Genomic DNA, 10,464 nt, shown 5'->3' on the forward strand with positions numbered 1-10,464 from the left:
ATTTATTTTTAGTATAATGGATAAGTAAAAGTGAACGGAGGGAGTAGAGTACAAATTTATTCTTATGCGAAGTTGGCTTTGGTCAATTCCGGCCAATATAAATTTAAGAACAATGACAGTTAACTGATGTAATAGCGTGATCCAAGGATTATATTTATGGATTTTTGAAAAGTAAGTGATTTGACGAGGATAAGCTGACATTCTAGCTTTTTCATTACATGAATATATGAGACAAAATTTCTTATCATAAGAATAGTGACCTGAAAATTAGATTTTGATTGGTTTGAGGATTTCGTGAGTGACTTTTGACATAAGATTGTAACTTTTGTAGGATCATTGACTATGGGAAAATTACTTTCGTGGATTTAAAGAAGATAGCGATTGGAATGCTGAGAAATATCTCTACATCTACAATTAACAGTAACTTATATTAATATTAGCAGAAATAAAGATAATACCTAAGTATATAACCAGCTAGTTTTGCATGGAGTCTATAAAATATGAAGTTATATGTTGATGTGATAGTTTAGTTCTAGAAATGTCAAAGTTTGCCAACCACCTAGAAATAATGAGCTTGCATTTTAGACCACTTACATTTTGTTTTTTGGGGTGGGGAGGGGGGTGGGAGGTGTTGCTTAACGTATTTGAATAAGTAATTAGTTTATGAAGAAGTGTATGCCATTCAAAATCGGAAATATCAAACTATGAGAAAGGGTGGGAGATTTTTCGGATCAATAATCATTATTGCGAAGACATTATACGCTTTTGCTTAATCTTCAAGATTTAGCAGAGAGAGTAGAAAAAAAGAAGAGAAACGATTCTTCGATACAAGAGAAGAAGAGACTGGTTTTGAGAAGTATTTGACTTGAGGTGATATATAGATGCGAGCAGTGGCGAATTCAGAATTTTAAGAGAATGGGTTCACCATTAGCTATGGAGTTTTTTGAATTTTTTGCCTTTGATTCGTTGCAGCTTAGTGCCTATGGACTTGGGTAGTTAGAAATAAAGACGGAACACGTTTTTTACTTTTGGATAATTAAAATTATAGAAGAAAAAAGATTTAGAATAATACAAAAAGGATGTTAAAAAAGAAAAAGAATTTAGAATAATACAAAAAGGATGTTAAAAGGCTGCTTTAGAAAATAAAAGCACAAAACATGCAGGAGCTCGAGTTCGATCCCGAGACCTCAAGGAAACAAATACAACCATTAACCAGTGCTCCACTTGACCTAGTTTGATTATGTGCTCCTTCATTTAATATTATATATATTTTTAAAATTATACACATAATATATCGAGTTTAGTCGAGTGACCATGTGTTCATGTGACCCAAATTTTATACGTAAATTCGCCCTGGATGCGAGAGGATGGCATTGGTACCGTTACTTTTTTGCATGTGTCCACACCATCACTTAAATGACTCAATTTAGACGTATAAGTGATCGCTCACTATTTCCTTTTCTAGATTTTAAATTTTAGTCCTTTTGAAAACTTTATTTAGTTATTAAATTATTTTAAGATTAAGAAGACCAAGAAGTAACAATAAAGATAAAAGACTGTTATTACTGCTATTATTACTTGCATATTAAGAAGCATCACAATACATTGGCTTATTTAATTTTCCGACGTGCTATATTTGCAATGTTATGAAGATTGTGGAGATAAATGCATATATATTGTTAGGGTGAAGTATTGTTTTGTTATCGATTTTCATTAAACAAATTCATGCATTATTTTGTTGCAACAACAACAACAACCTAGTGAAATCTCACATCGTGGGATCTGGGGAGGGTAGAGTGTACGCAGACCTTACTTCTACCAAGGTAGGACGGTTGTTTCCGAAAGACCTTCGGCTCAAGATATCTTTTGTTGCGAAAACACATATTTTTGTCGTTTAATAAAAACTTTACTAATTGTGTCCTTTACCTGTCCTAAGTCGAATAGTTTAATTTATAAAGGTGATAATTGTAATAAACAATGGATAATATTCCTATTCTCGCATATTTTCTGACAAATTCTATAGGAAGAAGAATACTACAGAAGAATAAAGAAGAAACAAATTGTCAAAGAAGTAAGCAAAGAATTCAATAGATGCAACCACGAATTCATAAATCACAACTGTGGAGTGTAACATGTGGGAATTACATAAAGGCAATACTGGCAGAAGTTGTAAAATCCACGGGTGTGACTACCAATTTCATACTACACCCGTTAAGTGTTGGCATCAAGAAAGAAGTTGCAAAATTTACAAGTGCGACTACCGTTATCATACTCACACCCGTCAAGTCTTGCCATCAAAAAAGGAGTTATAAAGGTCACGGATGCGAGCACTTCAAGGAACGCATTCGTAGGAGGAAGACACTACATTTTCCTATAAATAATTAAAAAAAATGGTGTCGTTTTTTGTCGGAGATTTATTTAAATAGATTTTGAAACGGCAGCGGCAACGGTGGTGGGGCGGCAGAGGCAGTGGCGTCGGTGAAGTGGGCTATCGGAGAGGATGGGTTGAGTTTTTCAATTTTTTTAATTATTTAAATAGAATTTTTGTTAAATTACTTTTTAATGATTAAAAATTTTAAAAAAGGAAAAAATTTGGTAACTCACGCTCTGTTTTAAGCAGTGCAGTTCACGCGTGTGCCCAGTGGCACGAGGGGTTCAAATGGCACATTTTATCTTATGTTCGAGGGTCCAGATGGTTAACGTTTCAGTTAAGGGGTCTGAATGAAAAATCAGGATAAGTTTAGGGGTCCATCAGTGACTTTGGCCTTTACATTTCTAACATCTAATCATTAAAACAGGTGGTTATACATTGATTTAAATTCTCTTTTGGCTAAAGTTTATTTTATTGTATTGGCTCAATAAAACCTGTTTCTGGAATATTAAATATAATTTTAGTGAAAGAAGTGCAAACACATATCATGCATTAATTGATTTTATATTAATATCCAATACAAAAAAGTCATAAATGTGTTGTAGCATGCTATAACGAACAACTGATCTCATGCAAGAATTAGAAAGACTCATTTTAGACGTCACATAAAGATATAACCGTCCCAAGTCTCTGCTCTCTATCTCTTAATTTGAATTTTCTCTATTATGCCTGACTCTCTTTTATTTTTTTAAAATCCTTTTTACGTTTTGATTTTTGAATGCTGAACAAACAAATTTTACTTTTAAAACATGCATATTTGGTAACCAAAGGAAGTCTTAAGGAGAATAGCAATTTGAATAATTATAAGATATTTAGAGAGAATTGATGTTTTTTGAATACAACATCATGATTGTTAAGTTATAGTTTTATGTAATTTGATGATATCCTCTACTTATCACATTACCCATGGTCTGTGCAAGTAAAAAGATTTTAATTCTTTCGCAAAAAGATAAAAGGGAAAAAATCGAAGCAAAAAAATAAGAGGAAAATCTTATCAAACTAATCTGATATTTTGGAACGATGAATATGCCTAAACCAAAGCTTAATAATTTATCGGATGTAACAAAGACTCTGTTCGGTAACTAAGCTGGAATATGTCAAAAACATGAATTACCGGCCATCAAAATTAAGGTAAGGCAACAAATTATATTAGGAGTATAAAAATATATGTAATATTTAATTCAACTGATTGGTTCATTCTTTGTAAAGTGACTAAGCAAGCGTTACACTATTTAAAATTGATTGTTACAAAATATAAAAGTATATAATTTTTTTGAAACAGATTAATAAAATAATAATACCAAATGAATTGGACGGAAGGTGTAACAAATAGCATATTATTAATATGCAAAAAATTGTTGGGCCCGTGCTAGTGTGTATATATATATATTACTATTATATATAAGAGCAAATGTGGGGACTTTTGTAGTCCTCACGATAACTTTTCAATTTTTTAAAAACTTTTTAATTAATTACTTTTAGGTCTTAATCTTATTTATTTAAGTCAATTTTTTTGTTTTTTGTTTTTAAGGTCTACTTTTCAAAAGCTATCGAACCTGAAGACTTTTGTAATCCTCACAATAATTTTCAAATTTTTTTAAAACTTTTTAATTAATTACTTTTAGGTCCTAATCTTATTTATTTAAGTCAATTTTTTTATTTTTTTATTTTTAAGGTCTACTTTTGAAAAGCTATCGAACCTCCTACCTCATTTTTCATGTTCTTTGGTTTTCTGGTTGGTGCTCGATATCCGCATTTGAGCACAATTAATCCAAATAATTCGCATTGTATCGCTCCTATTCGGGGGGGAGCGCTTCTTGTTGACACCCAATTTTGTCCCTCCTTTATTTAATTTTACTTACTCGGGCGTCTAAATTAACTGATGAGCTAAATACTTTATTTTCACTACTATTGTTTTTCACTACTTTTATTTTCAACATTAAGAGCATTACTTTATCACAAATTTTAAATGTTCGTCATCGTTTCATTTTTTCGGTTTCGGACTTGTTAAATTAATTACAAGACAACACTTTGTCAAATCCTTTATTTTCTACATATTAATCACTAATTATCATAGTATATATATTGTACTAGTTACTAAATTAGAAGCCCAAAAAATAATCAAAGTAGAGGAGGAAAGACCAATATTTTTTCAGCCAATTAATGGCCCAAACGGACCAGCCCATTACTTATTTCCCACACGACCAGCCCACTACCATTTTAATTCCCCCGACCCATACCCGAAATTGACCCGACCGGCCCAACCCAATCCCCTTATTTCTTTTCTCCTTACCCTAATCCCTCTTCCTCTCTTTCTCTTTCAAACCAGCCGCCCACCCCACTCTCTTTCTCTTCCTTCTCTTTCTCGCTCAACTCCTCTCTCCTCACGTTCTCCCCACTCCGTTCTGCCATCTCCACCATCACTGCTCCTCACGTTCCTCTGCACCTCCACTCTCCCATGTCCCCCACGCTTCTGTCACCTTTGTTCCCCACGCCGCTCCTCTCTCATACGCTCCTCCTCATTCCCAACTCTATAAATAATGAAATTACTCAATTGAAAAGGGGGGAAGACTTTGCTATATTCAACATTCTTTCTGTATCTCTACTGCTACTCTAAATCGGAGATATGTTAAAATTCCATTCTGTTTCGAAATCATTTTCAGACGCCTGAATCCTTTCTAAAATATTCATATTTTTACTATCCCCGGAAATACACTTTGAAGGATTAAGTGGATTATTCCTTCTGTTGTTACTTTAAAATTCGAGCATAGATTCGAGATCCCGACGACCTCAGTTCACTGCGCATAAAAAAGGTGAACCTCGATACACTTATTGATTTAGTCTTTAATTTCTGCTTTAGTTAAAATCTTAGCTTATTTATGTCATTTTGTGGTAATTATGTAATTTCTTTGTTGTTCAATTATTTGTTTGATGTTTGGGAATCTGTTAGGATAGAATATTAATTGCTAAAAAATGAATTCGAACGACGTTTACTGTAGTTTAGATGTTTAGACTGAATTTCTAGGACTTGGAACCTATTCAGAGCAGAATATACATAGGATATACAGTGGTCGTCAAGGTAAGAGGAAGATATACATTCGATATACATCTGATATACACACCACCGTGTGTATATCTTAGGTATATTACGTATATGATTAGAACAGGCTAGCATTGTCTCTCTTTTACTCTATGTTATTCAAATAATATACCCAGTCATGAATGTAATCCGCTTAGATTTAAATACGACAAAATGATTATACAACATGTTGGTATTGGTTGTTGAATTCTGTTTGGTTCCAAATCCGAATTCTGTGTTTAGTTTCCTTAACAAGTTGTGTATTAAACCTTGTTCCCTTTCCAGTTGGTTAGGTTCAGTTCAGTACCTTAGTAGTATTATGCATGCTACTGTTTTCTTCTAGTTAATTTAATCTTGATTGGGCAGTTAATGATATCTATCTGTTCCTATCTTAGTTTGGTTTAGTTTTCAGCTTGACGCATGATAGTATCTCTGTGTTTAAGTTTCAGTTTGGTCTATCTGAAGCTATGATTGTATAAAGTTTAGACCTCTGAGTTGAGAATGATGGTTGATCCAGACTGTTTGCATGTTCTTTAAGAGTGTTGTTTAAACTATGTAGCTGATGTTGTTAATTAGATGCTGGTTTTAATGTCTAAACATCTCAGAATATGTTCCTTTAAATGGGTAAAAGTATTCAAAGTTAATTCTGCCCCTTTTAAATTTATTCTGCACTTTGTCGAGGTTAATTAGTGAACACTTGAAATTCTGCTATGTAATTGGAATATGAACATTCCCCTGTTAGTGTGTGAATTTTGTCTCCTTCCTAAGCAAATATGGCTAAAGCATTTTCATATCTTCCCTCTTTCCTTTAGGATTAAACTCAAAAGTTAAGAACTGGTTCTATACATAGCTACTTGCTTCATGTCAATCACATTCGAAGTTTGCTGATTCTGTTTTCTCCACTTGTGTCACTCCGCGACCCCTCTCTTTTTCTCAGTATATCCTACAGTTTCTAGCTATCTAGCGTATGCCAAGTCGAATGTGAATTTAGTATGCATATCGGGTGGATATTTGCTAAATGTTGAGTCCCCCCCTCTTTGAAACGCAACCGCAGTCCTGGCATGCTTAAATAGGTTCAGAATCTAATATGAGTAAAATGTTCATAACCTTGATGTACTTTCGAATAAATTAATCGGCTATAATTCACCAGGTTAGTTAAATGTCTGCATATTCACCTGTCTGGTTTAGACAGTGTCTAATCCACGCACATTCATGCATATGATATGTATAATTGAGTCTAAGTGTCTACATGTTATTCACATTAGTCTTTGTTTGGGTATTCTACATTTATCCCACAATGCCTCATTCTTTTCATTTACCATTACTTGACTAACGTGCTTCCATTATGGCTTTCCCTCTATGTGGCGTGGTGAATATTTGAGTTGCATTTAATCTGTCCCTTGTGCTGATAAGCAATCCATATCCTCGTTTCCTTCTTCACTTGCAGCCACTGCTATGCAGATGTCGTTAGCCTTAATATCTTATGTAATTTCTTCTTGCAATGTGCACTGTCGCTACTGAGCAGATTGTGTACCTTAAATGTTATAAATGCTCTAATGCTGTTAAGGCACTGAGGTTGTATACCTATGTATACATAAGGAATACTTCAAATATACCGAAAGATACACAGTAATATACAATCGGTTGATTAGTTTGAGTTTATACCTTGCATGTTTAATGTTATCCATTGATCGTATACTAATCCTTTGCTTTCGTTTTTATGCATGACGATCGCATATGAGTCCCTCGGACTCGTCATCTCCCGCACCAGGTTTTGGGCTAAAAGCCCAACGTAATTTCTCTATCGAGTCAGCTCCTACAATAGCGGACAACAGCAATACATAAAATTTGGGCCAAAGCCCACTAGCAAAATGGACTGTAGCAGCAGTCCATGCAAAAAATGGATTAAACCCATTTAATTTAATTTTGTGCCTTAGCTTTATATTATGCCTAACTTGTATTATTTGACTAACCCGTTACTGTATTTGTTTCTTAACTTAGATGAAATCTAGTAAAATTAATGGGTTAGTTTTTAGCCTAATGGGTAGTCAATCGCACAAATTACATTCTCTTCTGTTTACGTTCTAAACTATTTACAGCGTCTATAATACTTATTGGGATAATTGATTTTAAAAATGGCATGACTACATACTTTGAGAATTAAGATTCATTCTTACTATCTTAGAAATTTAAAGCATTACAAATTTTACACTGAAGTTAACTTATTTTTGAGAAATAAAGAAAACTAACTATTTTCATGGATAATTGTTCTAATTTAGTTACTTTCCCAACACTGGAAATACATATTTGTTAAATAATCTTTTCACAGCTTGTATTGAATTATTAAGTCTTCCTATAAAATCTTTAAAGTATTATTACTATTAATCTTACAATAACTCTTTTTGATTTGTTAGTCGACATAACTTGTTTTCTCCCCTATTTACAAAATGCTACACAATCCTGCACTTTCTCAGTTTATCCACAACTAAATCCCTTTTTATGCAAATCATTATTTTCTACCAGTCTTATTTTAAATAGTGTTCTATACATCTATCCATAGCTTTAACAATCCTTATAAAGATGTTTCCTTAAATATGATAAAATACTTCATCTACATTTTTATCCTAATTAATTAAGTCCGGTCGGTTAACCATTGTTAATGGGTCTTAAAGGGTGCCTAATACCTTCCCTTTAGACTAATTGAACCCTTACCTAGAATCTTTTAGTTTCGTAGACTTTAAAATCAACTTAGGATAATCACTTTAATTAACCTTTAGGTGTCCTAATTCACCATAAATAATTAGGTGACGACTCCTTAACAACAAACAAAACAGGAATCTCCAATATGTCGTACTCTACTTTAACCCGGTTAAAATGGGGTATGACACTTCCTCCAAAGATTTTTCCATATCCATGTTCGAACCCCTAATCCCTAATTAAGAGAGGAGCAGTTCCATCCGCTGCACAAGTTAAATTATGTATTTGTCTTAAAAGTTCATTAACTATGTATAGATTATTTATTTAGAACTAAATAACTTTAGAAAATTAGGATACATAAGTTATAAATGTCAAATTCTGACTCCACATTTGATTTGAAGTAAATAATTTCATTAAAATGGAAGTTAAAATATTAAAGGAGTGGAATCAAAATTTTGCTTTCATATAACTACCCACTTGTGGGACTACAATGGGTATATGATTGTTGTTGTTGTTGTACACTTGTACTAACACAAATTATATTTCTTTAGTTAAAATATCTACTTTTATAATATCTTGAGTTTGGGCCCGGACTTAGCACGGGCCTCACATAACTAGTATATATATATAAGAGAGAATAGTGAAGTTTTGTAATCCTCACATCCTCACAACTCCAATGAGGTGCTTACATGTGACTTTTTCAATTGACTTTTCCTTGTATATATTTATTTTTCATTGGTTGCTCTCTTTCAATTTTTTAATATCACTCCACATGAATTTTTATAATTTGGTTTGTTGCACAACTTTTTTAAGAATCTCTTCTTGCTGCTTATTGAGTTATTCCTCCGGTCCATATTATGTATTTTTATATAATCAATAAGGTATTTTTTTCCCTTCAAATTTATCCTTTTCTAATTTATCCTTATTTAGATAAGTGAATTTTTGTATAACCAATGAACCATGTTACATTGATATTCCCTCTGTCCATTTTTACTTGTTCATGTTTGAATTGACACATCCCTTAAGGAGCAACAAATAAAATGAGAATTTAACCATATTACCCCTAATTATTATAAAATATCTAAATAATTGAAATCAATCATACACACTTTGTAGTCCTCGCATCCTCACAACTCTAATAAGATGCTTACATGTGGCTTCTCCAATTGATTTTTCCTTAGCATATTTTCATTTTTCACTTTTAGCTCTCCTTCATTTTTTTTTCTCAGCACCACTCCACATGGATTTTATAGTGGTTCGATGAACAATTTTTTTAAGAATCTATTTTTCCACTTATTGAGATATTCCTCCGGTTTTTTTTTACGGATTTAGGTTATTTATTGAATTTCATCTAAAACTAAATCTTCACAACTGTAATAAGATGCTTACACGTGGCTTCTGTTGACACCTAATTTTGGCTCGACGTGCTTAAAATTAACGTTTTGGGGGGCCATGATTCGTTAAAGAGCACGAAATACATTTTTTTTTACACATTTTTACATTTTTTTCAACTATTTATTGATGATTATCCTTATTTTAGGAATTTTCTCAATTTATTGTCATTTTTTCAAGAATCATTATTTAGCACATGTACAGCGTAATACTACCATTTGTTGTGCAATTAATAATTGTTTCTCAATTTTATAGCAATACATTTTCATATCATAGACATTAATGTTTATATTTTATACTTGCGTTATTATTTATACAGGTATTAATTAACTATATTTTAGTACAGTCTAACAGTGCAGAGAAAATCAGAGTAATTAATTTTTTAACGCAGAGTAAAATCGGATCAAGTCAAGATTTCATCATTTTTTTAAAAAAGGGATTAAGGTAAGCATTGAGGAGACAAAAGGGTGCAATCTTCTATTCTTTGGACAAAACAGGGGCCATTTTGCATTATAAGAAAATGGAGGGGGTATTCATCTTCTACATATATTTACACAAACACACACTTACAGAGGAGATATTTTTTCAGATTTTTCCCATCCTCTCTCTCTTCTAAGAAACCCTAAACATTTTTTTCCCTCTCTTCTACTTCACAAACAGCAGCCGCCGCCGCCAGCCCTCCACGCTGGAGCTCCGAGCTCCGGCGAACACGAACCAACGACTGCTCCATCTCCGCAGATCCACGAACAACCAATCCACACCCTTCGTCCCTTTCGCTGCTCCGGCGAGGAGCATATAACTCCGGTGAACCGGAGCAGCCAACAACCAAACACCACCACCAACGACGCGCTGCCTCTGCTCCTTC

The sequence above is a fragment of the Lycium barbarum genome, chromosome 1 (assembly GCF_019175385.1).
Source record: "Lycium barbarum isolate Lr01 chromosome 1, ASM1917538v2, whole genome shotgun sequence".
NCBI lineage: Eukaryota > Viridiplantae > Streptophyta > Magnoliopsida > Solanales > Solanaceae > Lycium > Lycium barbarum.